The sequence below is a fragment of the Palaemon carinicauda genome, chromosome 43, assembly GCF_036898095.1.
Source record: "Palaemon carinicauda isolate YSFRI2023 chromosome 43, ASM3689809v2, whole genome shotgun sequence".
Lineage (NCBI taxonomy): Eukaryota > Metazoa > Arthropoda > Malacostraca > Decapoda > Palaemonidae > Palaemon > Palaemon carinicauda.
Genome location: NC_090767.1, coordinates 56,191,170 through 56,218,114, shown reverse-complemented (window position 1 = coordinate 56,218,114; position 26,945 = coordinate 56,191,170). Strand labels below are relative to the sequence as shown.

Below are 26,945 nucleotides of genomic sequence, written 5' to 3'. Positions count from 1 at the left end.
CCAGCGATCCACCCAGGGGGCTGTAGAAAGTCTCTGTGGGGCTGTCACACAGTCCTTGACCTTAACATGACTAGACCACCAACCTTGCCATCTTGGCATAGCCATGGACAATGATCTGACCACCTGACCCATTAACACACTAAAAACACATTCCATAAAACCTAACAGACTTGCATCCCAGGTCGTGGAAGGTTGCAGCAACCTTCACAGACGACCTATAAGAATAAGTTCAAGAAAAGGTAAGTGTATAAACAAGGTTATAAGTTAGAGACAGTAGTACCTTCTCAAAGTACGGCGCCGGAGGCAACGCATGGACCCAGGGAACAACAATCCTCGTATTGGGTCTGTACCTATTTAGGTAACAATCTGCGAAGATTGATTTGCTTCGCCAGAATGTCGCTTCCAAAATCGCTTTTATAGACTTGTTGTGTCTATGAGCTATCGAAGTTGCCACAGCTTTTACTTCGTGTGCTTTGACTTCGAGGAATGGGAAGCTTTTCTCGTCACAACTCTGGTGAGCTTCCATTATCAAATCCTTGATGAAGAACGCCAGTGCATTCTTCGACAAGGGTATCGAAGGCTTCTTTACCGAGCACCAGAGGTTATTTGCCTGTCTTCTCAGGTTTCTGGTCCTCTGCAGATAAAATCTTTTAGGGCTCTTACTGGACAAAGGCCTCTCTCCTTTTCCCATCCTACTAAATGAGATAACCCTGGAATGGTAAAGGATCTGGGCCATGGTTGCGAAGGATTCTCGTTCTTGGCGAGAAAACCTTGTCGTAGAGAGCAGACTGCATTCTCTCCATTGAAGCCCATCTTTTTGCTAATGGCTTGCAATTCTTCTATTCTCTTGGCTGTCGCCAACGCAACCAGGAATAGGCTCTTCTTAGTAAGATCCTTCCATGAAACCTCAAGAGGTTCAAACCTTCTCGAGGTTAAAAACATCAGGACTACATCCAAATTCCAAGATGGGGATGGGTTGTCCTTCCTCTTAGTGGTTTCAAAGGATCTTAAAAGGTCCGAGAGATCCTTGTCTCTCGACTCGTCAATATGTCTGTGACGGAAGATGGAGGCTAGCATGCTGCGGTATCCCGAAGGGGAGGGAGAGAAAGTCTGGGGGTGGGGAGGGAGCCTTCCTCAAAGACTTCCGAGGAGCCAGCTTAGCCCTTGGAGAAGTCACCACGTCACCTACTCCTCTCTTCCTTTTTAGGGGAGTCGAAACTGGCCCTGATTTGAAACCCAGTTTAGAGAAAGTGGGCTTAAAGGCCTGCATAACTGCTCTGGCAAGGGACCCGAACCAGGGTTGCCGACTGAGGGGGCGCAGCAGGCTGGATAAGCGTTTGCGCGCGCGGAGGCAATTGCTCGCGCTCGGACGCGTAGGATCCCGAAGGGCCCGTGAGGGCGATAAAGTTGGGCGCGCGTGCATGAGCGCACGGAGACTGCGCGCGATGGCACGTAGGTGAAGGATGGCGAGCAGGCCGGATCCGGTGGCGCGTCGGCGTATGATGGCGCGTTGGAGAGCGCTGGCGAGCAGGGGAAGAAGATGTCTTCTCTCTTGCACCCAGACCCCAAGATCGTGGGTGCGCAGGAGATCGTTGGCGCGCTGGCGTCTAGGAGAGCGCTGGCGCGCAGGTGAGCACTGGCGCACAGGAGAACCTGGGCGCACATCAAGATGAGGGTGCGCAGTGGCGCGCTGGCGAGCAGGTGAGCGCTGGCGCGTTGTCTCAGGAACCGCTTGCGCGCAGGTGAGCGCTGGCGAGATGTCTCAGGAACCGCTGGAGAGCGCTTGTGAGCAGGGGATACCTGGCGCTTAAGGGACTTCCACACAATGTGTGAAAGTCCCTTTTGCCCCGAAAGGACCGTTGCCTGTTTAATAACAGGATGGGTGGACGCCCACAGCGCATCAGTGGCCAGGAACGGCGACGGCAGGTCAGCAGGTCTGGCAGGAGAAGATCGCGAACGATCTGCGGAGAGGTCCAGTGATGTAGCTGGAACGGACGGTGCACAACAGCGAGGTTCCTTTGCGGCGGACTGCGGCGAGGATGAACCGAAGAGGCGCCTCCTAACACCCTTGTGAGGTGAAGAAAGGCCTCTACAGCAAAGGGGAAGGCGAGCTTTACGCCTTATACGCCCTCTGGGGGCAGCAGGCTGACCATCAGCAGTCCTCCGAAGAGGAGGCTCTGTTAGTGAACTCCCCCGAGGGGGAGAATCCCCTGCAGGAGAGACCGTTGGACTTGGCTTCTCCCTCGAAGGATGTTCGGAGGGGGGAACTAAGCCTTCAGCTACATCAGCAACTTCAGGAGCAGAGGTTTGAAACAACTCGTCAGAAGCCTCTGCCACAACAACGTCGACGATAGACAGAGGATCAACCTCTGCTAAAGTCGGCGACTGTTTGACAGCTGCTCCTAACCTGATTATGTCAAACAGGGCTTCCTTGGAGGGGGAGCCCTGAAGCCCCAAGGAAGCCCAAAGCTGTAACAGATCATTATTAGACACATTAACATTGGATGATAAATTTAAATCATCCCCCGGGGGAGGAGGAGGAGCTGCCTCGCTATGGGAGGCAACTCCTTCTCTCAAAGCCCGAGATCGGTCAACAGAAATGCGGCCTACGCTACCACTCGACAGCCTCTCAGAAGAAATCGACGGCCTCTCAGAAGAAACCGACGGCCTCTCAGAAGAAACCGATCGAGTGGGAGCTTTGGAGGAAGTTTGGGCTACGGAAGAAGAGTCCTTGGGATTTTCTCTCTTCAAAGAAACCTTTGAAGGAGAAATATCCCGCCTGGACTACTACTTCCGGCGCCGGGAAAACCTCTCCCACTGGGAGGTAGACCACTCCCTGTACTCACCACATACATTATCTCTATCACACCGTTGGCCCCTACAGTAAGGACACAAGGTGTGTGGGTCCGTGTCGACTGCCGACATATAAGTTCCACAAGGGCGGTCAGGTAAACCGGGACACTTTCGCATCGCAGAGGCCAACTTCATAAACACTCTGTCAAAAAGAAAAAGCAAACAAAAGAATAATGGCTGTCAGTGTAGGCAAGGGTGACAGCGGACACGTCCGTCTAGCACCCGAGCCGAGAGCAAAGTGAATTCGGCACAGGTGTGTGTGAGGGGAGAGGGGGGGATTTAACAAGCTACCCTCCCTACCCCCCCCCCCCCCCCCGCGCTAACTAGTGGTGGGGTAGTAAACCCTTGTTAAAATTCTAATGGCTCATCATTTCAGCTACGCCGAAAGTAATTACCCAATATCAAATAGCTAAGGTTTGCATTTCAGTTACGGAACAAACTTTACATTACTTAATGGCATGAACATTATCTGAGAAGAGTAAATACAACCACCAAATAATTGTTTATTGTATCACACCAAAGCAACAACACATTCTGAATAGAGTACAGCTGTCCCTCAGTTTAATGGATATGCTGGTTGGAGCTTAGCAAGTTTGTAAATGCAGGACCTAAAGAGATTCCCTACATAAACTAACCAACACAAAACCCTTCACTTACAATCATCTTTTAAGAAACTGAACAGTCTACAAATGAATCGTTTCCATAAGGAATTATGATTAGTTTCCCCTTCATAGGTATCTAAATCCTTCTTACCTTTATTGAAGAGATGTAGAATGGTCTCGATGACATACAATAACGACAAAATCTAGGCTGACATGCCGTGCATCCAGTCGATTTCTCAACGGCATTATCGTCATTATCTTCTACGGTAACTATGGTGTCTGTATGATGACCATCTGTCCCTTAGTCATCTGCATGACTAAAAGGCTGTCCTTCATTATCCCTCACAGTCCTCAGCATCATCTTGGCAGGATTCCTTTTACAACTTGATTTTAAAGTAATGTCCTTCACCTTTAGAGAGAAATTTCCCCCATTCTTCTCCAGCAACGCTTTCATCTTTGTAGACCTGAAATAAGATAATAATTAAAAATCAGAACTACTCATATTGTTGAGGACTTATCATTGAATGTATCTTGCATGCGTAATAATAAGCATTGCTCTGAGGCAAATATCCAATTCCTATCAAAGACTAGCATTCTTTGAGCAATAAACACAATGGCTAAAATCCCAAGTCTTTTACTCAAATTTGGATTAATATCAATTAGTCAGTGTTACCTTTCTAACCTCAGGTACAAAAGACACGAAAATCAAAATAAAAATTCTTAAAGTATTTTCCATTTTTCCCAACCAGACAAATTTAAGTCCTTTAATAGGGCACAAACTAGACAAATTTAAGTCCTTTAATAGGGGCACAAACTAGACAAATTTAAGTCCTTTAATAGGGGCAAAAACTAGACAAATTTAAGTCCTTTAATAGGGGGACAAACTAGACAAATTTAAGTCCTTTAATAGGGGCACAAACTAGACAAATTTAATTCCTTTAATAGGGGCACAAACTAGACAAATTTAAGTCCTTTAATAGGGGCACAAACTTGCCTCCCCACCTATTCCGGCAACTACTAGAGACCCCTATATGTGGACTAAGGAAGCAGTTCTTGGCTGACTAGGCAGACTGGAAGATGTTCCAGCACATCCTGCTAAGACGGGGGCCATTCCCAAACGGAAATACCAAACTAAGGTTGACAATAGACCAGCTATATCAGTAATACTGACTGTGAACAGGAGTTGACCTGTGAAGAAGATTGCGGCAGTGGTACCTCTGGCGACTCTTACAGCTCCTGCTCCGGTGTCAGCTCAGCTGACGGTGATTCTACTGAGGATGTCAAAACCCTTTAGTCAGACTATCATCTATATGACTCGATCAGGTCCATCAAGCCTGGAATCTTTCAGTTGGAATCTGGCCAAAGTTTTACCCAATTCCTTACAGATTTTGAGACCTCCTCCTGCGCCAGTCAGTAGATAGACGGCAGAAAGATCCAGTCGATGGACTACTGAGCTTGGAAGGTACCTGAAGGGGGAAGCAGGCTTTCTCAGCCTATGGGGGTTCTGAGACCTCCAACCTGGAAATGAAGGATCTCCAACTCGACTGGTGCTAAGGATTCCGAGAGACGAGACACTGGGAGGATGGCCCGATTCCAGAGCGCCACCTGGGAGAAGGCCGAACTGTTGAAAATGGACTCTATGCAGTTGGCCTCCTTGTATAAGTCAGCATACCCACGGTGTAACCTGGACAAAAGAGACCCAAGGCGCAAGCTCCTCAAAACTGTTCCCAGTAAAGTGGCAAGTTGGCTAGAGCAATCCCTGGCCACCATGAAAATTTCTACTGGTCGTCAGACCACTTGGGAGGATGTTCTGCACCTGCAGTCTGTCCTGGATGACGTAACACGCCAGGAGAGCAGAACGCCAGAGGATTTGTTCGAGCATACACACGCACAACTCCTCGACCTCTTCGGAAGCCTGCACCTGCCACCATTTTGCACCCCAGGCAGGTCTCCTCAGTTCCAGAGAAAACACCAGTACTCAACTTGATGGAACAAACCTCTCAATAAGAAGACCTACCCATTTTGGTTTTAGAATGATGTCAGTGCCTCAGCAGTTGAATAAACCCCTATTGTATATCTCTGACTGTCTCATCCACATTTGGGGTGTAGAAAGGACATTCATCAGCTCAAGAGAGTTCAGGTGGGAGGCAAGCGATTGCCTTGAGCGCATGCTGCTGAACGCAGGGAAAAGCTCAGCAATGACCTTGAGTGAACAATTGGTTTCTACATGTCCTTCAGGTCGACATGGGTGCAAGCCCCAGGGGAGCACAAACCTGGTTCATGCTCTACTAACCCCCTGGATGAAGTAGGATCACCGATTGTGGCCGAGTGGGAGACGGGGGGCATTAGGAGTGGGGCAAAAGGTGAGTGAGCCTTGCTTGTGAATCTTACCAAAGCAGGTAGAGCAATCTCAGTTGTGCAAGGGCGTGCACGAGCCATGGGGATCGAGCCGAGTGCTAGCTTATGATGCCGAGCTCTCAATCCAGCAAGGTGAGCTGATCGGCGTGGATAATTTGTGAACTGAGTACTCGCTATTGCACTTCTGAACCACCTGGTCAGGACAACAGCAAACGCTTGCGACAGCATCTGCCATAAAACCCCGGAGGCTTGGCGGGCTCAGAGGAAGATCCTGGCTAAAGCATCTGTCTCAAGTGAAATGCTATCTTCCCCCTGAATGTGAGCTGAGGACACAAGAGGAATTCAAATGGCTAAAACAATTTGATGCCCATACCAAATTGCTGGAAGTGAGTTGATCGCCAGACTCGGAACGCGAAGCAACTGGCTTCCAATAAGCGAGACTGAAAACGCTCAATCAACAGTACTCACTAGGATGTGTGATATTCACGTGTGTGTGTCCGAAAACCACGGAGGGTTGGCAAATAGACACAGAAGGAAAGTAGTCTGATCCTAAGACTTCATAGAAGTCTAACTCCAAGGAGGAGAGAATGAGCTTTCCCCCTTGGCCAGCCTAAGGCGTTAAAGGTAACATGATAATATTAATCAAGTTCTTGACTAAAGCAATATCTTAAGTAGTGCCATAGCCCCTGTTCTATGGTCTTCCACTGTCTTAGGGTAGAGTTTTCTTGCTTGAGGGTAAAATTGGACACTATTCTATATTATTTCTCTTATTCTTGATTTCTTTTTCAAGTTGTAATGGTATATACATGAAAGAATGATCTTAATGCTATTATTGTTATCAAAATATTAGTTCTCTTATAGTTTATTTCCTTTCCTCACTGGGCTATTTTTCCCTGTTGGAGCCCTTGGACTTGGAGCATCCTGCTCTTCCAACTAGGGTTGTAGCTTAACAACTACCAGTAGTAATAATAATAATTCCCAAGACACTATTGTATATCCTCATACCGGGAAGACACACCAGCAGGAATTTGTCCAGTTTCAACCCAGTGGGGACAGGGCTTTGTCTCCACCGACTGCTGAAATCAAAGTAGAGTTATAGTGAGCGAGCAGGGTGTGATGCTTCCCCGCTAATGACTGGCAAGCCAGCAGCTGCCCGTTGAGATACTACTGCAAGCATTATTGGGTCCTTTTAACTGGCTTAATAGTACTGTACTACAATGGACTCACCTCTGGTTACGGCTTTTTCCTTTGCCTACACTTACACCAAATAGTCTAGCCTATTCTTTACACGTTCTCCTCTTCCCTCACACACCCGACAACACTGAAGATAACCAGAAAATTCTTCTTCACTCAAGTTGTTAACTACTGCATTGTAATTGTTCAGTGGCTACTTTCCACTTGGTAAGGGTAGAAGAGAGACTTTAGCTCTGGTAAGCAGCTCTTGTAATGGCAAAAGACTCGGCCACACAAATGGGTAGAACCAAGGAGGAGGAAGATAATAAATTGAGAGAGAGATGCAAGACACACCAGCGCAAAGACCAATGATTAAATAGCGTTATTTCCGCGGACAAATATACCCATAAATATACTTGGGTAAGGGGGTTGGTCGTAAGACCGCTACACTGATATGGGGTGTGTTCAAAGGCTTTTCAAGTTTTTAGTTGTGGTAGTCGACCCACCATAAATAAGCAAATATGGATTTCTGCTAGTTATTGTCCCCAGAAATGTTCAAAACACAAATAATACACATAAACCAATCACGATTTCTCTGTAACTATTATCTTACAGTATTCTAATAGCTTACGCGTCACATCAGACATAACGGATAAATAACCTCTCACCACAGAAACCACCTATTTGCCTAAGGACCCCATATTCCTATACATATACCAATGTGTCTACAGCCAACGGATGATTAAGTTATACCAAAATAGAGAACACTTGCAGTTTTACTTTATTGTATCATAATATCTTTATGATAATCATCGAAATATATATTTTTCAAATTTTTTGGATAGGTTATCCCTCTTACCCCCCCCCCCCCATGGACGTACTGGTACGTTTCACAAAACTCATACCTTTACTCCAATGGACGTACTGGGACGTCCTTGCAAAAAACTGCTATTTACATTTTTTTTGCCTATTTTTGATAACTTTATGAGAAACATCAGGCGTTTTCCAAAAGAATGAGACCAACCTGACCTCTCTCTGATGAAAATTAGGGCTGTTAGAGCATTTTAAAAAATATATCTTGCAAAATGTGCTTGAAAAAAAAAAATGCTGGGGGTTAAGGGTTGGAAAGTTCCAAATAGCCTGGGGGTAAAAGGGTTAAACTAGAAAAGGGAATTTCTTTCCGGTTTTAGCCGTTCGTAAGACAAGGTCGCTCTACTACAAAAACTGTGTGTTATTCTGCAAAACCTCTACGAAACAACACCTAACTTAAAACACACCGAAATAACCTAACCCACAACCCATGTCCCTAGCTATTGGGGTCTAACGCAGTGTAAGGAGGGGGGGGGTTACGCTACCCTATTCTAAATTGGCCATCATCATACATACACTCAGAGTTATACCGTAACTTGTAGAATTGTAAAAAGTCCATAATTCAAGAATACGAATTTCTCCCGAGTATTTTCATTTGAAATTCAGATTTGTTCAAAATGTTTTTAAATAAACCAGGCACTCTTACTTTCTTCATAAGGAATATTGTAATGCAGTGAATTGGACCTGCTAAGACCATAAGGTGAAAATGGAAGAGCGCCCTTTCGTAAAAGACTGTGTAGCAAATGGGTGTCAAGTTCTGGGAGCCTTTGTATATCAGCGGCCAGGTCTTCACGTGTGCATGGAAAATGGACAACCATTTACCTAAACTTTCCCCCCTAACCTAACCCAACCTACAAGTCATGTCCTTACCTACTTACCTATCGCGGGGTGGCTAATGCGTATTATTTCACTGTATTACAGGGCAATGTAACCTAGGAAAAAAATGACAAATTTGTAGATACTTTGTATTTTTCCTAACTATACAAACCTTAGCTATTTATTAGGGGTTATACTTTCGGCGGAGCTGAAATGACGAGCCATTAAAATTTAGCGAGGGTTAACTACCCACACCGCTAGTTAGCGGGGGTAGGGGAGGGTAGGTTGCTACCACTCCCGTTCACACACCTGTGATTTAGTCACTTTGCTTGGAGGTAGGACTTCAAGGGGGATAGGGATGGCGGTCAAGTTTGTATAAATAGCTAAGGTTTGTATAGTTAGGAAAAATTATATTTTGATAATAAAATAAATTTCTGAACATACTTACCCGGTGGTTGTATAAATATAGCTTTAGTCCTTAACTTCCGGCAGAAATTCAAAACTCGCGGCAATCGCAGATTGAGTAGCCAGGTGTACCACCAGCGCCCTCTGTCGCGAGGTACTTGGAACCATTCCATGACTCCTCAGATCTTCCATGCCCATAGGTCTCTAGAGGGGAGGAGGGGGGTTATTTAATTATATATAACAACAGGGTAAGTATGTTAAAAAATCTATTTTATTATGAAAATATAATTTTTAAACACAAGACTTACCCGGTGGTTATATAAATATAGCTGATTGACACCCTTGGTGGAGGGTCAGAGACAGCCAACATTGTTGGAATTTTTACTCAAGAGTTAATAAATAAACTTGAGGGTTCATACCAGATAAGGAAGCCGACTTCAATGATTCTCAACCTCATTATGTCCGCTTTCCTTATGAGATCCAGTGATCCACCCAGGGGGCTGAAGACCTCTAGGAGCTGTCAAACCGGTATAAATACCTCTATGTTGACAGGACTTCATCCAATACTGTACCCTTGTTTCGGGCACTCTCAAGGAGCAAAATTGACCACCTGACTAAAATCAAAGATTGTGGAAGACTGTCGACCGGTCTCCACAGACAACCATAAAAAAAAAAGAAAGTTCCAAGAGAAGAAAAAGGGTACTAGGATTAAGGGAATGTAGTGGTAGAACCTTTCCCCACTACTGCACTCGCTGCTACGCATGGTCCCAGAGTGTAGCAGTCCTCGTAAAGAGTCTGGACACATTTCAAGTAATGTGAGGCGAACACAGATTTACTCCTCCAAAAGGTTGTGTCCCTGATGCTTTGCAGAGAACGATTCTGTTTAAAAGCTACAGAAGTTGCCACAGCTCTAACTTCATGCGTCTTAACTTTCAGCAGTTTGAGGTTGGCCTCACCGCAGTGTGAGTGAGCCTCTCTTATCAAGAGCCTGATAAAAAATGATAGGGCGTTTTTTGACATCGGTAACGAGGGCTTCTTGACCGAATACCAAAGAGCTTCTGACTTGCCTCGTAACTCTTTAGTTCTGTCCAGATAGAACTACAGTGCTCTTACAGGGCACAGGACCTTCTCCAATTCTTCACCAACCACATCGGAAAGGTTCGGAATCTCGAAAGACTTAGGACATGGATGAGAAAGGCGTTCGTTCTTGGCTAGGAATCCAAGTTGCAAGGAACAGATAGCTTTGCTGAAAGCATGAACCTGACTGACTCTCTTAGCTGTCGCCTGACTAACCAATAAAAGTGTCTTTAACGTGAGATCTTTAAAAGAAGACAAGTGTAATGGCTCAAACCTGTCGCTCGTGAGGAACTTCAAGACGACATCCAGGTTCCAGGCTGGTGATTCCTGTTGTCGCTCCTTAGAAGTCTCCAAGGATTTGAGAAGATCCTGTAGATCTTTATTATTTGAGAGGTCCAAGTTCCTGTGCCTGAAGACTGCTGCTAACATACTACTGTACCCCTTGATGGTAGAAGAAGAAAAGTTGCGTTTTTTTCTAAGTTTAAAAAAAGTCAGCAATCAGATTCAAAGAGGTACTGCATGATGAAACTGAGTTGACTCTGCACCATTCTCTAAAAACTTCCCACTTGGACTGGTAAACCTTGATGGTAGAAGTCCTCCTTGCTCTAGCGATAGCCCTAGCTGCCTCCTTCGAAAATCCTCTAGCTCTTGTGAGTTTTTCGATAGTCTGAAGGCAGTTAGGTGTAGAGCTCGGAGGTTTTGATGGTGCCTTTCCAAGGGTGGTTGTTTGAGTAGGTCTACTCTTAAAGGAAGGCTTCTTGGGATGTCCACCATCCATTGTAGTACCTCTGTGAACCATTCTCTTGATGGCTAAAAGGGAGCCACTAGAGTTAATCTGGTTCCCTCATGAGACACATACTTTTGTAACACCTTGTACAGAACTTTGAATGGGGGGAACGCGTACATGTCCAGGTGAGACCAATCCAGCAGGAAAGCGTCTATGTTTACCACATCGAGATCTGGAACTGGGGAGCAGTACGTGTCCAGCCTTTTCGTTTTTGAGGTTGCGAACAGGTCTATGGACGGACGACTCCAAATCCGCCAACGTTTCTTGCAAACCTCTTGATGCAATGTCCATTCTGTGGACAGGACTTGATTTCTCCTGTCGAGGCTGTCTGCCATCACGTTCTTCTCTCCTTGGATGAACCTTGTAAGGAGGGTTACATTCCTCTCCTTTGCCCAAACGAGAAGAACCTTTGCAGGTTCGTAAAGGGACCTCGAGTGCGTTCCGCCCTGTTTGGCTATGTATGCCTATGCTGTAGTGTTGTCGGCATTGACCTGCACCACTTTGTTCCATACCAACCCTTCAAAACCTTTGAGGGCCAACAGGACTGCTAACAGCTCCTTCTGGTTGATGTGGACGCTCTCCTGATCACTTGTCCACAGACCCGAGATCTCCAACTTGCCCAGTGTTGCTCCCCACCCCCGAGTCCGAGGCGTCGGAACACAACACAAGGTCTGGGCTCCTTTGTGCCAGTGAGAGACCTTCCTGAAGTTTGCCCAGACCGTTCCACCATTGGAGGCAACTTCTTACTGGTTCCGTAAGGGGGATTCTTTCCATCTCTAGGCTCTTTTCCTTGTCCCAATGATGATTGAGGTGAAATTGAAGAGGACGGAGATTCAGTCTTCCCAGGGAAACAAACTGCTCCAGTGAGGAGAGGGTTCCCAGCAGACTCGTCCACTCTCTCACAGAACATATTCTTTTCTCTAGAAAAGTACGAAGTTTCAGGAGGGCTTGTTCCATCCTTGAGGGTGACGGAAAAGCCCGAAAAGCTAGACTCTGAATCTCCATCCCCAAATAAAGGATCTTCTGGGATGGAATCAGTTGGGACTTCTCTCTCTCTACAAGAAGACCCAGTTCCTTTGACAATCTCAATGTCATTTGCAGATCCTTCAGACAGCGATTGAAGGAATGAGCTCCGAGTAGCCAGTCGTCCAGATACAAGGAGGCTCTGATGCCTCTCGAGTGCAGTATGCTCGCTACATTTAACATAAGCTTCGTGAAAATGAGAAGAGCCTTGCTGAGGCCAAAACACAAGGCTCGAAACTGGAAGACTTCCTTCCTGTAAACGAACCTCAGGTAACACTTGAAACTTGGATGAATGGGGATACGAAAGTAAGCGTCCTGGAGGTCTAAAGAGACCATCTAGTTCCCCTTTCTTACTGCTGCTAGCACAGTCTTTGGTGTCTCCATGGAGAACTTTGTCTTCTGAACAAAGTCGTTGAGTGCACTTACATCCAGGACTGGTCTCCATCCCCCTGAGTTCTTGGGAACCAGGAAAAGGCGGTTGTAGAACCCTGGTGACCGAAAGTTTCGTACCCTCTCCCCTCTCTACTGCTTTCTTCTCTAACAAGAGAGACATTTGGAGATGCATAGCCTGCCTCTTCGACTCCTCTTTGTATCTGGGAGAAAGATCTACCGGATCTAAACTAAAGGTGGTTTCATAATGAAACGAATCTTGTATCCCTCCTTCAGTACAAGAACGGACCGAGGGTCTGATCCCCTTTGCTCCCACGCTCGCCAGAAATTGTTCAGTCTGGCTCCTACTGCTGTCTGAAGGCGAAAGCAGTCAGACTCTGCTTCGCCCAGATCTGGAACCTCTCCTTCTTGCTCTCCTCCCGTCGGGTCTGGAACTACCCCTATTGACGGGTTTCCCTCGAAAAAGCTGTGAAAACTGAGGGAAGGGAGTCTCTTCTTTCGGTTTGCGGCTAGTAAAGGAAGTCGGTAGGACCTTCCTTGCAGTCTTAGAGACTAGATCTTGAGTGGCCTTCTGGGTCAAAGTGGAAGCAACCTCTCTTACCAACTCCTGAGGAAACAGAGAGGGAGAAAGCGGTGCATACAGCAACTCAGACTTCTGAAAGGGTGTGACCCCCATGGAAAGAAAAGAACACATTTGTGCTCTTTTCTTAAGAACCCCAGCTGAAAAGAGGGCTGCCAACTCATTAGAGCCGTCTCTTACGGCTTTGTCCATACAAGACATGATCAGGATAATACTATCAGTGTCAGTATACTTAAGGGTGGAAACTTTCTTCCCCAAGACTCCCAGAGTCCAATCCAGAAAGTTGAAAACCTCGAAGGCTCTGAAGACGCGAGTTGTTCAATTTCAGAAGTAGACCAGAGAATCTTGGTCCTTCTCATGGCCGACCGACGAAGAGATTCTACTACGCATGAAAAGTCTCCCTGGGCAGAGGCAGGAACTCCCAAGCCGAGAACTTCTCCCGTCTTGTACCACACGCTTGACCTGGAGGCTGATCTAGCTGGAGGAAAAGAGAAGGCTGTCTTGCCTTGTTCTTTTTTGGACTGCATCCAGTCTCCCAACATCCTTAAAGCTCTCTTCGATGACCGAGAGAGAACCATCTCGTTGATAAGAGAAGCATTCGCTGCCTTTCCCAGGGTAAACTCCGAAGGTGGGGAACGTGGAGCAACAGGAACACTATGATCAGGAAATTCTTCCGTAAAAATTTTCATAATCCTCTTAAGATCAACTGAATGATGAAGGGTCTTAGTCTCTTCTTCCTCCGGGAAATTTTCTAGAAGGTCAGCCGTGGAAAGGTGATCATCAATCCCTTCCTCTGATAACACTAACCAAAGTAGAGACGTCCTTACGGGCTCTACTACTGTCAGCCACAGGTGCAGGATCATCATGTTCGACGTCACATTGATCCAACGCTCGAAGCTCAGAAAGAAGTCGCTCGCGATCATTACGATCGGAAATAATGCGCTTGCGATCTTGACGCTCGGAACGACTGGTGTCATCATGACGTCCGAGGCTCTTACGCTCGGTGTCACGTCCGACTGCTTGACGTTTGGCGTCACGTTCTGCTTGACGCTCAACGTCACGTCTAGCTTGACGCTCGGCGTCACCTGCTTGCCGCTCGACGTCACGTCTAACTTGACGCTCGGCGTCACGTTTAGCTGCTTGCCGATCGTCTTCACGTTTGGTCGCTTGGCGCTCGGCGTCACGCATGGACGCTTGACGTTTGGTATCAAGTGGATCAGGGTCTCGACGATTCACAGAAACCTTATCCCGTCGTACAGCGTCGTGTTCAATTGCCTGACGCTTGGAAAGACGTCCGTCGTCAAGCGCCTCTTGACTAACCGCCTTACTACGCTTAGCGTCAAGTTGCGAAGATTCCCGACGCTCGGGAACTTGGCGAGCCACTCTCTTGCTGTCCGTAGGTTGATCCGTTTGCATCAAAGAAGAGAGTTGTTGCTGCATATTTTGCAGCATACTACAGTTCGGGTTAACTTGTGGTAAAGCGGGAGAAGTTACTTTCACCACAAACTCGCCTTCTTCATCGCTCATGTAACGCGCAGAGTGTCCAGGAGACGACAAACAGTCTGACGGTGGCGGCGGAGCATGCACCGAAGTGATACCAGACTTAAGAACTTGTTCTGCAACAGGCTGGACTAGACATATGTCAGAATCCGACGTCCTAACAGGATGTTTAGCAGGAGAGCCTTCTTTAGAAGAAGGAAAACGCTCCGGATTGCTCCAGTGGCTACAACCAGGCGCTTGCGGCGACAAGGCGCGACGCTGATCTACTGCATCCATTTTCCTCTTAGGAGGTCTGGAAGCTTGACGCCAGCCTCTGCTGTGCGCTGCGTCATCCGAAGATGAGGTAAACACCTTAACCTTACCTTTCCCATGGTGAGGGCGAACGTCCCGTGAAACGTCAAAAGGTAGGCTCGAGGGGACGTCTGCTCGACCGATAACGCCTCTCGTTCCCTTTCGCCGATCGGCATTCCTTGGAAGCTTGGAAGAGGTCTAAGGCTAGGTGAACGACAGGTCCGAGCAGACGCACCCTCCACTGCACAAAACACATTAACCGCACTTTTCGCTCTGACATTTTTTAAATGATCAACATCGGTCATAAGTTGGTTCCTGTCCGCAGCAAGCGATTCAACCCTAACGCCCAGGGCTTGAATAGCGACCATCATGTCCTTAAGCGTAGGCTCAGCAGTTACAGTACAGTAGTGGGATCTGAAACTACCACTACAGGGGAAGGATTAGGTTCAATGATACGGAAAGAAGAAAATTCTCTAGACCGAGAACTTCATCTAATTCTGTCTCTCTGAAGTTTACGAGTGTAGCTGTCAAGTTCCAGCCACTCACTCTCAGACAACAAAACACATTCATCATACCGATCCCCTAACTCACATACTTTACCCCTAAATTTAACACAAATTGAGTGGGGGTCAATTTAGGCTTTAGGAAGCCGGGTCTTACATCCTTTCACACACTTTCTATAAGCGGGAGAAGGGTCAGCTAATTTGAATATTAATTAGAGAGATCAAAACGAGCAAGGATCAAAATAATAAAAAATCAATCAAGGTTCAAGAAAAGCCGAAAGCAAAATCAAACAAGCGAAAGCCAATAACCAAATTAGTAGTACATCACCAAAGATAACTGCAAAAATCCAGGTTAAATCACGAGTGAATATCCAACGATGTCGCCGGCAATGGCGGCAAGGAAGATCTGAGGAATCATGGAATGGTTCCAAGTACCTCGCGACAGAGGAAGCTGGTACACCTGGCTACTCAATCAGCGATTGCCGCGAGTTTTTAATTCTGCCGGACGTCAGGGACTAAAGCTATATTTATACAACCACCGGGTAAATCTTGTGTTTAAAAATGAGCGATAACCATAGAGGGATCCAATACATTACTGTCTGGCCAATCAAAGGACCCAATAATTCTCTAGTCAATTTTATCTGTGACATCACGTCCTTTATATACTAACCCGTAGACACAATGAATTCTTTCTTTAACATGTGATCATAGAGGCCTAAATCCTAAAATGTTCATCAAATATTAAAAGGGTTGCAGTGTATGTATGATAGCGGCCACCTGTATGATAGCGGCTGACTTAGAATACGGCAGTCTAAGGAGGGGGGGGGGCATTATATCCCAGTTAAATAAGTAGGTTAGGTTAGAAGGTTAAGTTTAGGTTAGTTGCTGTCCATTTTTTATGGAAGCAGGAGGAACTGGCCGCTGATATACAAAGGCTCCGTAGGGTTTTTTAGCAGTTCCAAATTTCTCTTTAAAATTGCGGTCTTCCTTTGCATAAAATGTTCTGAGAATTTGTTTGTCAAATAAATCTTTTTCTTTTTGTCTCCAAGATAATTAAAATCTTAACGTTAGCCTTCATATACAATACTAAGTTACTACTTAAGTCTTATTTGATGCCTTTGTAGTTGATTGTCACAGACCAGGTCAGTAATTAAAACGTGGGTAAATATTTACTGTAGCACAATATTCCTAATGAAGAAAATATGATGTGTTTCTGATGTATTTGTGGATTACTTTGAACTGTTTTGATGCAAATAACTGGGAGAAAGCCATATTTACCTCATTTAAGTCATTTTAAAATTATATATTAGATTACTGGAAAAAAATTTTTAAGAGGGAATCAAACGCAAGAAGACCATTTAAACTTAAGGCTGCGTTTACACCAAGCGAGTCGAGTCACGTCAAGTCAAGGCAAGTCATCACGCGTCATGAATCGCCACCCCAGTTTAACATTAATTTGTGTGGATATTTGAAGAAACCGTTTACACCGGAAGAGTCAAGTCAAGGCAAGTTGCGTCGAGTCACATAGTGGGCTGGACCCATTTTCTACATCAGTCACAGCGAGTCGTCGTCGTGTGATCATCATGGAAGTGGAGTTCCTAATAAACTTGGTTCGAGATCGCCCTCCTATATATGATCCCAGTGACCGCAGCCACCGGGATCGTGATGTCATAGCTGCCCACTTTATTCTCGAGTGTCCAGACCTCAGCGACGAAAGAAGAAAAATAGTGGAATTGCAACAGCCGTATGAAGAAGAAAAGAAGATAATAGGAAACGTGGTGTTCAAGAAAGAAGGAATAGAGAAAAGAAAAGAATATATCTATCAAATGTGGAAAAAAAGAGAGAAGAAAATAAAAGAATTAGAATAAAGAAGAAAGGTAAGGAGGTGCCGATGGAAAGGCGAATCCCTCCGCCCAACAACAAGAACAAGAACAAGGTTGCTGCTGCACTGAAGTGTACAGGTAAGACAACAGTTTTATTCACAATGAATTATAAACTAGGCTATGAACTGTACATTCACTATACAGGTATTTACTATGAATAAAACATTAGGCTTATTCACCATGAAATATACATTACTTGGTGTTCAGTTCATGCATCCATATTCGTTTTCTCTTCTTACGTCTGCGACGACGAAGCCACAACAAAGTAGCCACTTCAACCAAGGAACTTTCATCCATGCCGTATGAAATCAGACAGGTCACCGATACTGACTTGACGCGGGCTGACGCAGTCGATGTAAACGGAGACGAGTCAAAATGAATCTCATCAAATGACGTTCAAGACTTGACGTGACTCGACTCGCTTGGTGTAAACCCAGCCTAAGATCTTCCCCCATAACCTAACATAGGAGCCATAGCCTTACCTTCTTACCTACTAGGGGGTAATATGAACCCCTCTGGACCCCCATTACACTGCCATAGCCTAAGCTTACCCTAAGAATGTCTCAATACTGAGGTTGCTTCTAAAGCAGCTTCCTTGCTGGCAATGTAAACCTAAATATTTCGGAAAATCTTAAAACTGACGCCATAATAGCGTATATAAGACCAAGGTAAAAACTATCTAAGGAAAATCGAATTGACAACATGGCCTTCTCCCCGTCACCTTTCCTTTCTGTCTTATTTCCGGTACACAAAAGACCTGGGATTAATACCTACAGTTGCAAAACGTAGATCACAATGTATTCTTTTTAAGTAAAAATACGTAACAATATACAATTGTGTATTAGCAGAGACAAGCGTCAATTTATACAGAAGTATACGACATTCACGGTTCGATTTGTATCTGTGTTTACTGTTTGTTTACATCATACGAAACTACCTCTTCTTCTTCTTCCTTTTATCTCGAAGTTGTTACTTCGTTTTAAAGAATTACAATATTATGATAGCAAGATGTTATTCTAACTCATTTCACGGTAAAATGGAAAAAAATAAAGATTAAGAACTGTATTAATGATATTTTTATGGTACAGGTAAGATTAAGACCAATTACAGTAATACCTATAAGAAGCTTTGCAGCTATCTATTATGGGATAGAGTGCCCGCAAAACTCATTTTGCGGAGCGAAGAGCTACGGGAAGATATTGCTAATATGATATATAAAGCGATAATTAAGTCTTGTCATATATACACAAGAAATTAACATAGGGGGAAATGTAAGACAAGGAACAAGTTAACTTTTTTTCTACAAATATATTTAATTCGCAATTTCTCTCATCTTATTTTCGGTTAGACTATCCCAATGCTGTTGCCAATTGTTATAAATAAAATTCTTAATTGCTGGTAAAAATAAACCATTACAAAGAATGGGATACCTTCTTGGTAGAAAATCAGCTGCAGCTCTCTTTGCCAGTGAATCTGCCTCTTCGCTTCCATACACACCTACGTGTGCCGGAACCCAGCAAAATCGAACTGCCACCCTAAAATCTCTAAAACTAAAGGGTTACTAGAATTAAAACCTTCTAAAGCTTGAAGGACACTTTTTGAATCACTATAAATGGTAAAATTGCCCTCTGCTTTTAACGCTATTTTCTCAATAGCGGTTAGTATCCCATATATTTCAGCAGTAAATATGTTAGACATTGGAAGAAGTGCACCTCTACAGTTATAAGAACTACTATATACTCCAAATCCAATGCCAGCATCAGATTTGGAGCCATTGGTATATATAAAAGTTGATTCCCTATGTTCTTCATGTTCCATAAAAAGACACCTAACTTCTAATTCAGTTGTGTTTTTTTTAATACCAAAAATATTTTTAAAAATATATATCTGGTAATTTCCACAGAAGGGTTGATGATATCTTAAATGGAAGCACCTTACTTCTAATTGTATCCAGATTGTTAAATAATTGTTTCACCCGAAAGCCATAAGGTAGAGGAGATTTTGGGTGCAACTCAAAGTATGTTGAGTGCCTTACAAGGCTTGCAGTCTGAAAGGCTGAAGAATTATGGAGTCTTTGCAACCTAAACCAATGCCGAATAATAGATTACATCCGGTATAGGTTTAGAGGCAACTCCCCAGAATCAACAAGGAGACTTGTGATAGGCGAGGTTCTAAACGCTCTTGTGGACAATCTAATACCAGCATGAGGTATTGAATCTAATATTTTTAACCGGCTTGTGGTGGCTGAGGAGTATATCTCACACCCATAACTAATTTTTGAAAAAAAATTAAGGCCTCGTATAATTTTAAAATAGTTTTACGGCCTTTCCCATGATGTATGGGACAATACTTTTAAAAGATTCAGAGCCTCAAGACATTTAGCTTTTTATGCCTTTAAGTGTGGAATCCATGTCAACCTACAATAAAAAATCAAACCTAAAAATTTAGCTTCACTTACACATGGGATCCATTGACCTTTCATGTATATATCCGGATCTGGATGTACTCCCCGAATACGACAGAAATGGACAATAGTGGGGAGCGAAACAATTTTTACACTATGACCATACAATTTTGAAAGTTTAAAAATTTTTCACCTTGTATTGGGGATAGTGTCTCAATCAAGAGACTTCCATTTCCCTGGGGAAGAATTTTTGGCTGCCCTCCACATATAGCAACTATTTCCCTGTTGGCTTTAAATACATTTACACATTCATGTCTTGCATTTTCAAATTCCAAAATAAAAAATCTCTCATAATTCACTACTTCATAGTGACCAGGTAAAACTTCTACTTTTCTATATTTTTCTGTACTGTCATCATTTCTCAGTCTCTCTCTCTCTTCTTCTCTAGTGTTTTCTTATTATTTCCATAACACACAATAGGTTCCAACGTTACAATATCAGAACCTGAGTTGGAGCTGTCTCTACCAAGGTGCAAGCAAGAGTTCCATGTTCGTATTTTCCAGGTCGTCAACAGAGGGGGTGTGTTTTTTTGGTAAGAGCAAGCTGGGTTATCCACCTCTTATCGGAGGATGTCAGTCCTCCTATCCTATGTGGCCCAACACGAGAAGAGGCTTCAGCGGGGACCAGTCCTCTATTAGAGAGGGGCTGCCTCTCTTAAGGTGGGCGTACACTGGTCAGTGGGGGTGGTTAGCCCCTCCCACCGTCGACGCCAATGTCTGGTGTCACCCATTACCCGCAAATATGAGTGACTTACAACTGGATCACTGGAGCCCGACTCTTAACAGACTTGGTCAGCACACAATGGGGTCTGCCAGAGGGTGATGGCGTCTAAATTGGCACAGGTTGAGATGGAATGCCGTCCATCCCACATTGTGCGAAATCCAAAGCAGCAGCCAAAGCATAATCAAACAAGCCAAAGTCGTCAACAAGTTCAAGCCCAAAAGGAAGAGATAGGAGAAAAAGAGAAATAACCAAAAGGAAAAGAGAAAGTGCTGACTGATTTAGTTGGATCAACAGTTGGGCACCGAGGTCCAGTGGGAAGGTAGTTCCCACTGTTCATTAGAGCCCAGCTGCTAATCCCTAAGTCCCCTATCCTCATCAAGGCTTCAACATCTGGGGGGGGGGGTGTTGGTTGTTGAAGGGGAATGGGGAAACTGTGACTAGGATCAGGAACAGTGACTAGGTTGGGAGCTGTGGCAGGAGCAGGAGCAGTGACTGGAGTGGGATTAGTAGGTGGCCGACACGGTGGTCTGGAGCGAGGAGCCCTTTGGGGCTTTGGTGGCTGTGCTGTTGCTGCTGTGGAAGGAGGGATGGTCTGCAGTGCTGCTAATCTCCTGAGCCACTCTGGACATTTCCAGTTCCAGGTGTGGTGGGATCCAGCACAGTTGGTGCACTTTGGATGGGTCTCCAACCCATTCTTGTGTGCGTCAAGACAATCTTGCGTGGGGTGCTGACGGCTGCAGACTCCACAGACCGTTGTATTCTGCAGGCAGTCTTGTGGTGGCTGAAACGTTGGCAGTTGAAACACCATAGTGGCTCAACTTCCAGCTCGACTATGGGGAACTTTCCCCGGAGTCCAAGGTCTAGTGTCTCTAGAATCTTGCCGATGAAGGTGATGACGACTCTCCTGGTAGGCTGCTTGCGGCTGCCCAAACGACGCTCTACATGGTGGACTTTGCTGCAGCTCGGCTCCCACGTTGTGAGGACCTATCATCGCGCCCAGGAACCTTGCCACTCACCACAGGTCCCCTGCCAGCGTGACATCAGTATTTTTCAGCCAGTGCCGAAATTTTCGGCAGCGCTGAAATTTTCGGCTGTATGCCGATTTTTGCAGCTGCTACATTGATTTCTTCGACACAGCTGACTACCATCAAGCAATATGTCAGTGGGTTACACGAGACTTAAGGACCTTGTCTGGAGCTTGTATCCAGACAGCCTCAGACACTGCAGTAAACTCTACGAGAACAAAACAGCTTCCACGGAGTGCAGAGACTGTGAGTTCTACCTCTGCTACAGGCAGGAACTCATCCAGCATGTGAGCTTTGTCCCCACTAAAGACCAAAACATGTTCATGCACAATCTGAGATGTGAATGCTCTGATTGCTTAGACTTCACAATTCCCTACATAACTCACTTTTTGGAGCATGAGCAGCGACCCAACAACTGGGTCTATTTTCCACCTACCACAGGCCCGCTCCAATCAATCCTGGACCAGGCCGAGCACGACCTCAAGTACACAGACTTCTACGTACCAGACCCAGATAAACCACACGACCAATCATGCACCTGCTCAAAGTGCTTGCATGAGTACTGGCTCTCTGTCCAACCACAAGAACCAGTTGTTGAACAACAGCCTCCACCTTCTCCATCCCAGCCATCTGCCAAGAAAAAGAAGACTGATCACTCTCCTGCACAGGACACCCTTCCTCCCTCCTCGATGTCACAAGCTGGCCCCGAAGAGACTATGAGTGCAGCCACCTCCACGCAGAATGCAGACGTGTCTGCCATGGACCTGGAGCTAAGGTATTATTACTGTCTCTTGCCTCTACAACTAGTAAGGCACCTTTGAACCCTAAGGACAGGGATAAAGTTGCATAGGCCCATGCTCTTGGGAGAGAGAGGAGAGAGAGAGAGAGAGAGAGAGAGAGAGAGAGAGAGAGAGAGAGAGAGAGAGAGAGAGAGAGAGAGAGAGAGAGAGAGGCTTCTATTTCTTGGTTCTTTATGTTGTTGTTGGGGTATTAAAGCCAACACTTGTTGTTGGCACAGTCCTTTCCCTTGGTTGGCGCGTAGGGAGGTTCTTTATCATCTACATTTTTTTTGCTGCAAAGATTTTCCCTGATTGCACACCAACCTTTTAATTATGTAAAATTGAAATAAAAATATATGAAATATACTACCTATTATATGCATTTAAAATTAATTTCAATAAAAAATACAGAATATATAGCATTCCTGTTTCTTGCTCATGTATTTAAATATTTCATAGTAATTAGGTCTTCTCAATAGGTTTTTTCCTTTGGAATATTCGACCGTTCGGATCGTTCCAGGTTCTTTTACTTTTTGAGGAGTACAGGTTCATTCCTGCTCCTTATTATCTACATCATCATATTAATATATCTTAATAATATTCCCTGCAATGGTTCATGACAGTAGTCACCTCACCTATAAAATATTTAAACTGCTCGTCTCATCAAATTGTACTGTTCATACTGCAAAGACAATTTATTTGTATAGTTTGTACCATAAAGACATTACTTTAATCAAAATTTATTTACTAACCTAAGTTTCTTCCTCAGATGTTTTGTCAATAAATAATGTTAATGAAAAGAGATTATTAAGTATTTAATAACACCGGCCGAAGTCAATGGCAGGAGCTTGTTTTTGGATGAACGCTGAATAATCTTGCAACTTTTCACGTATCTTAAAATCTTTTTGTGATAAATTACACAATGCATACGAAAAACATATTATAAACTTTCTTTGAATACCAGAATCTACTAAAATTATGGAATTAATAAGACTCGCTATCGATGAGAGCTTGCAAGGAGGTAAAAGGAACAGCCTACTGTCAAATACTGAGGTGGGGACGGATGGGTATTGCTGTTGTAACTCGGCAGTGAAATTATGAATTCGGTTACTTGTGATTTTTATGCAGAATATGGAACACTTAAGAGTACAGTATCCTCAAACCTCACCCCCCAAAAAAGTGCTATTAATAGAACTTAAACCTTTACGGAAAGAATAGCAAACCCTTTTCTATACGGGCTTAAATCGGTGCCGGTTTAGTATGTGGCCTACCTTTTTTTATTCTGGTTTAGTATGTGGCCTACCTGGCTTGTTAGGTTAGGTAAAGTTAGGTTAGGTTAGGCCACATACTAAAACAGATAGAATTGCGTAGGCCGTATTCGAAAGGTAGGCCACATACTAAACCGGCACCCTTAAATCGAAGGCCTTTTAGACATTTCTCTACCTGATGGAAGAAATGGAGGCTTAACGTTAAACTGGAACCAGACACCCTTAACTTTATCAGTACAATAACCTTAACAAGAAAATAAGTGGTATTTCTGGTGTAATTTGATTGCTTCTGATGTTGACATTTGTCCGAGATTGCATTTCTCAACTGAAGATGTTTGGAACACAAGAAATTAAATATGAAAAACCATATTTCCAAAGCAAAACAAAAAAAAAGAGATACGACCTAAATGAAGAATACCACCTAAGGCAGCTGCTTTGGATCGATTACGGTGGGTCGTGGCTCTGGGTCTGGTTTCAACAGCTGGAGTTGGAGCAGATGATGTTTTATCAAGGAGTGGAACCATCGCTGGATCTTCCTGCCGAAGTCTTTCTATCAGGGTCTCAGCCATTTGTTTCACAGTGAGGTACACATCATTCAGAGATGGTTCGGGAGTGGCAGCAGAAGGGTTGGTGTCCATGGCTGATGTATTAGTGCTTTGTGCAGGAGCACTGGTCAGTGGTGCAGCAGCAAGGGAAGGTGTGGAACCAGCAGGTGGGTCTTTAGCTTTGTTCTTCTTAGTCGCTGGTGCTTCTAGAGGCACAGGGGATTAGGCCTGTATAGGAGTTCTGGTTACAGAAGGAAATGCAGCAGTGGTCTTTGAAGAGGTGGTTCGTTAAGTTGGACAAGGTTTACACTTTTGTTTGAAAGGTCAAAGGATCCGTGCTTTTCAATGTAGCTGCATCCTTTTTCTAATGCAAACTCGCAGTCTCTGCAGTTGCATTTGACTTGCTGATTGGAGAAAAATTAATCCTGGACAGTTTTGGTCTTGTTTTTTACAAATAGCATGAATATGTTGACTCTGTGTCATTCATAATCCCTACAGAATTGCCATCTGCAGTTCTCTGAATACTTCTTGCAGTGTCTGTTCTCATTGTATGAGTGAATCCATGCCCAGACACCTATATAGAAGACAGACATGGTAGGGACAGAAGGGAGACTGGTGTCCCCTGTGCCGGGTAAGCTGGGAGGGGTAACTTGGTGCCCAATATGCCTTGCTAAGGGCCAACGCAAGAGCCCGTGTCCAATCTAACAAGCAAGCAAGCAAGTCCAATGTGCCGACAGGCACAGACGGGAGACTAGGGGGTAACTCGGTGTCCCCTGTGCCGGGTAAGCAGGTACTAGTACTGGCAGAGAGAAATCCTCTCAGTCTGGGAACAGCTGAGTTTGCCTTACTTTATGCATGGCACGGACTCTTGCTTGTAAAACTCTTCTAATCTTCTATGCTTGCTTGTTAGATTGTCCAGCCTTGTGCTACTATGGGTGGAGAGGGGGTTATGCATATATGGTCAGTCTCAAGGGCATTGTCCTTCAGCTAATGTATTATTACTGTCTCTTGCCTCTGCCATTCATAAGTAACCTTTGAACCTTAAGGACAGGTTTAAAGTTGCATAGGCCCATGCTCTTGTTTGGCCTCTAGGCTTAAGCATTATGTCTGAGAGAGAGAGAGAGAGAGAGAGAGAGAGAGAGAGAGAGAGAGAGAGAGAGAGAGAGAGAGAGAGAGAGAGAGAGAGATGCTTCTAATTCTCGGCTCTTTATCAACATTTTTTTTTGGTGCAAAGATTTTCCCTGATTGCACACCAACCTTTTAATTAAGTATGTTAACTCGAAATAAAAATATATGAAATATACTACCTATTATATGCATTTAAAATTAAATTCAATAAGAAGTACAGAATATATAGCATTCCTGTTTCTTGCTCATGTATTTTCACCAGTTTATTAAATCTGCCCGATGTACTGGGCAGATTGCAAGGCCTTGAAGAGGCAAGATTCCCAAAACCTTCCAGGAGTTAACTAAACTACTTTTTGAGGACAGATAGAGTTCTGCTCCTTAATATATTCAATATCATATGCATTTGGTAGTAAACCCTCTGTAATGCAGGTTTACTCTAAAGTTATTATATTTCCAAAGTAAAACAAAGACAAGAGATACGACCTAAATGAAGGATACCACCTAAGGTAGCTGTTTTGGATCGATTACGGTGGATTGTGGCTCTGGATCTAGTTCAACAGCTGGAGTTGGAGCAGATGATGTTTTATCAAGGAGTAGAACTGTCGCTGGATCTTCCTGCCGAAGTCTTTCTATCAGGGTCTAAGCCATTTGTTTCACGGTGAGGTAAACGCCATTCAGCGATGGTTCGGGAGTGGCAGCAGAAGGGTTGGTGTCCATGGCTGATGTATTAGCGCTTTGTGCAGGAGCACTGGTCAGTGGTGCGGCAGCAAGGGAAGGTGTGGAACCAGCAGGTGGGTCTTTAGCTTTGTTCTTCTTAGTCGCTGGTGCTTCTAGAGGCACAGGGGATTAGGCCTGTATAGGAGTTCTGGTTACAACAGGAGATGTAGCTATGGTCTTCGAAGTGTTGCCCTTTGAAGAGGTGGTTCGGGCAGATGGACGAGGTTTACACTTGATGTTTGAAAGGTCAAAGGATCCGTGCTTCACAAAATAGCTGGTACTTTTCTGATGCAAACTTGCAGTCTCTGCAGTTGCATTTGACTTGGTGATTGGAGAAAAATTCATCCTGGACAGTTTTGCTCTTGATTCCTACAACAACAAGAGTGAATGTGTTGACTCTGTGCCATTAATAATCCCTGCAGAATTGCCATCTGTAGTTCTCTGAATACTTTTTGCAGTGTCTGTTCTCATTGTATAAGTGAGTCCATGCCCCGACACCTAAATAGAAGACAGACATGGCAGGCACAGATGGGAGACTGGTGTCCCCTGTGCCGGGTAAGCTGGGAGGGGTAACTTGGTGCCCAATGTGCATTGCTACAGGCCAACGCAAGAGCCTGTGTCCAATCTAACAAGCAAGCAAGCAAGTCCAATGTGCCGGCAAGCACAGACGGGAGACCTGTGTCCCCTTTACCGGGTAAGCAGGTACTTGCACTGGCAGAGAGAGATCCTCTCAGTCTGGGGACCGAGCTTTGATTGTCTTACCTTATGCAAGGCACGGGCTCTTGCTTGTAAAACTCTTCTAAGCTTGCTTGTTAGATTGTCCAGCCTTGTGCTACTATGGGTGGAGAGGGGGTTATGCATATATGATCAGTCTCAAGGGCCTCTGCCATTCATGAGTAACCTTTGTATAAAATATATACTTAAATATATATTCCTATAATATTTTGTAAAAAGTTTATGGATAATTTGGGTGATTGAGGAGTTTTCTTTATGATCAGTAATTATCTTACCTGGAGAAACATTCCTTGGAATTGGTAATTATCTCCGTAGTTTACTTTAGAATTTCTTTGAATTTGTTTCTTTCCATTTGTTTATTCTAATTTAATTCTGGTTGGTTCAATTAATGTTTGAGGCTTTATTTTTCCTATATCACTAAATAAAATTGTGCTAATTAACTGACCTCAG

At 44.5% G+C, this 26,945-nt stretch overlaps 1 long non-coding RNA gene across 3 annotated transcripts in view; it reads right to left on the bottom strand.

The window, feature by feature from the left end:
• The window catches only part of LOC137633408 (uncharacterized), a 437,361-nt gene that overhangs the window by 12,950 nt on the left and 397,466 nt on the right, over positions 1 to 26,945 (bottom strand). The window contains exons 1-2 of one of the 3 annotated variants that reach the window (XR_011042197.1): positions 17,886 to 18,020; positions 3,607 to 3,919 (exon numbers count right to left, since the gene is read on the bottom strand). The exons of 1 other annotated variant lie outside the window; for it this stretch is intronic. This is a non-coding gene — a long non-coding RNA (uncharacterized lncRNA). Of the gene's footprint in view, positions 1 to 3,606; positions 3,920 to 17,881; positions 18,021 to 26,945 lie in introns of those variants that run through there. One more of the 3 variants, XR_011042198.1, reaches the window with a different exon arrangement.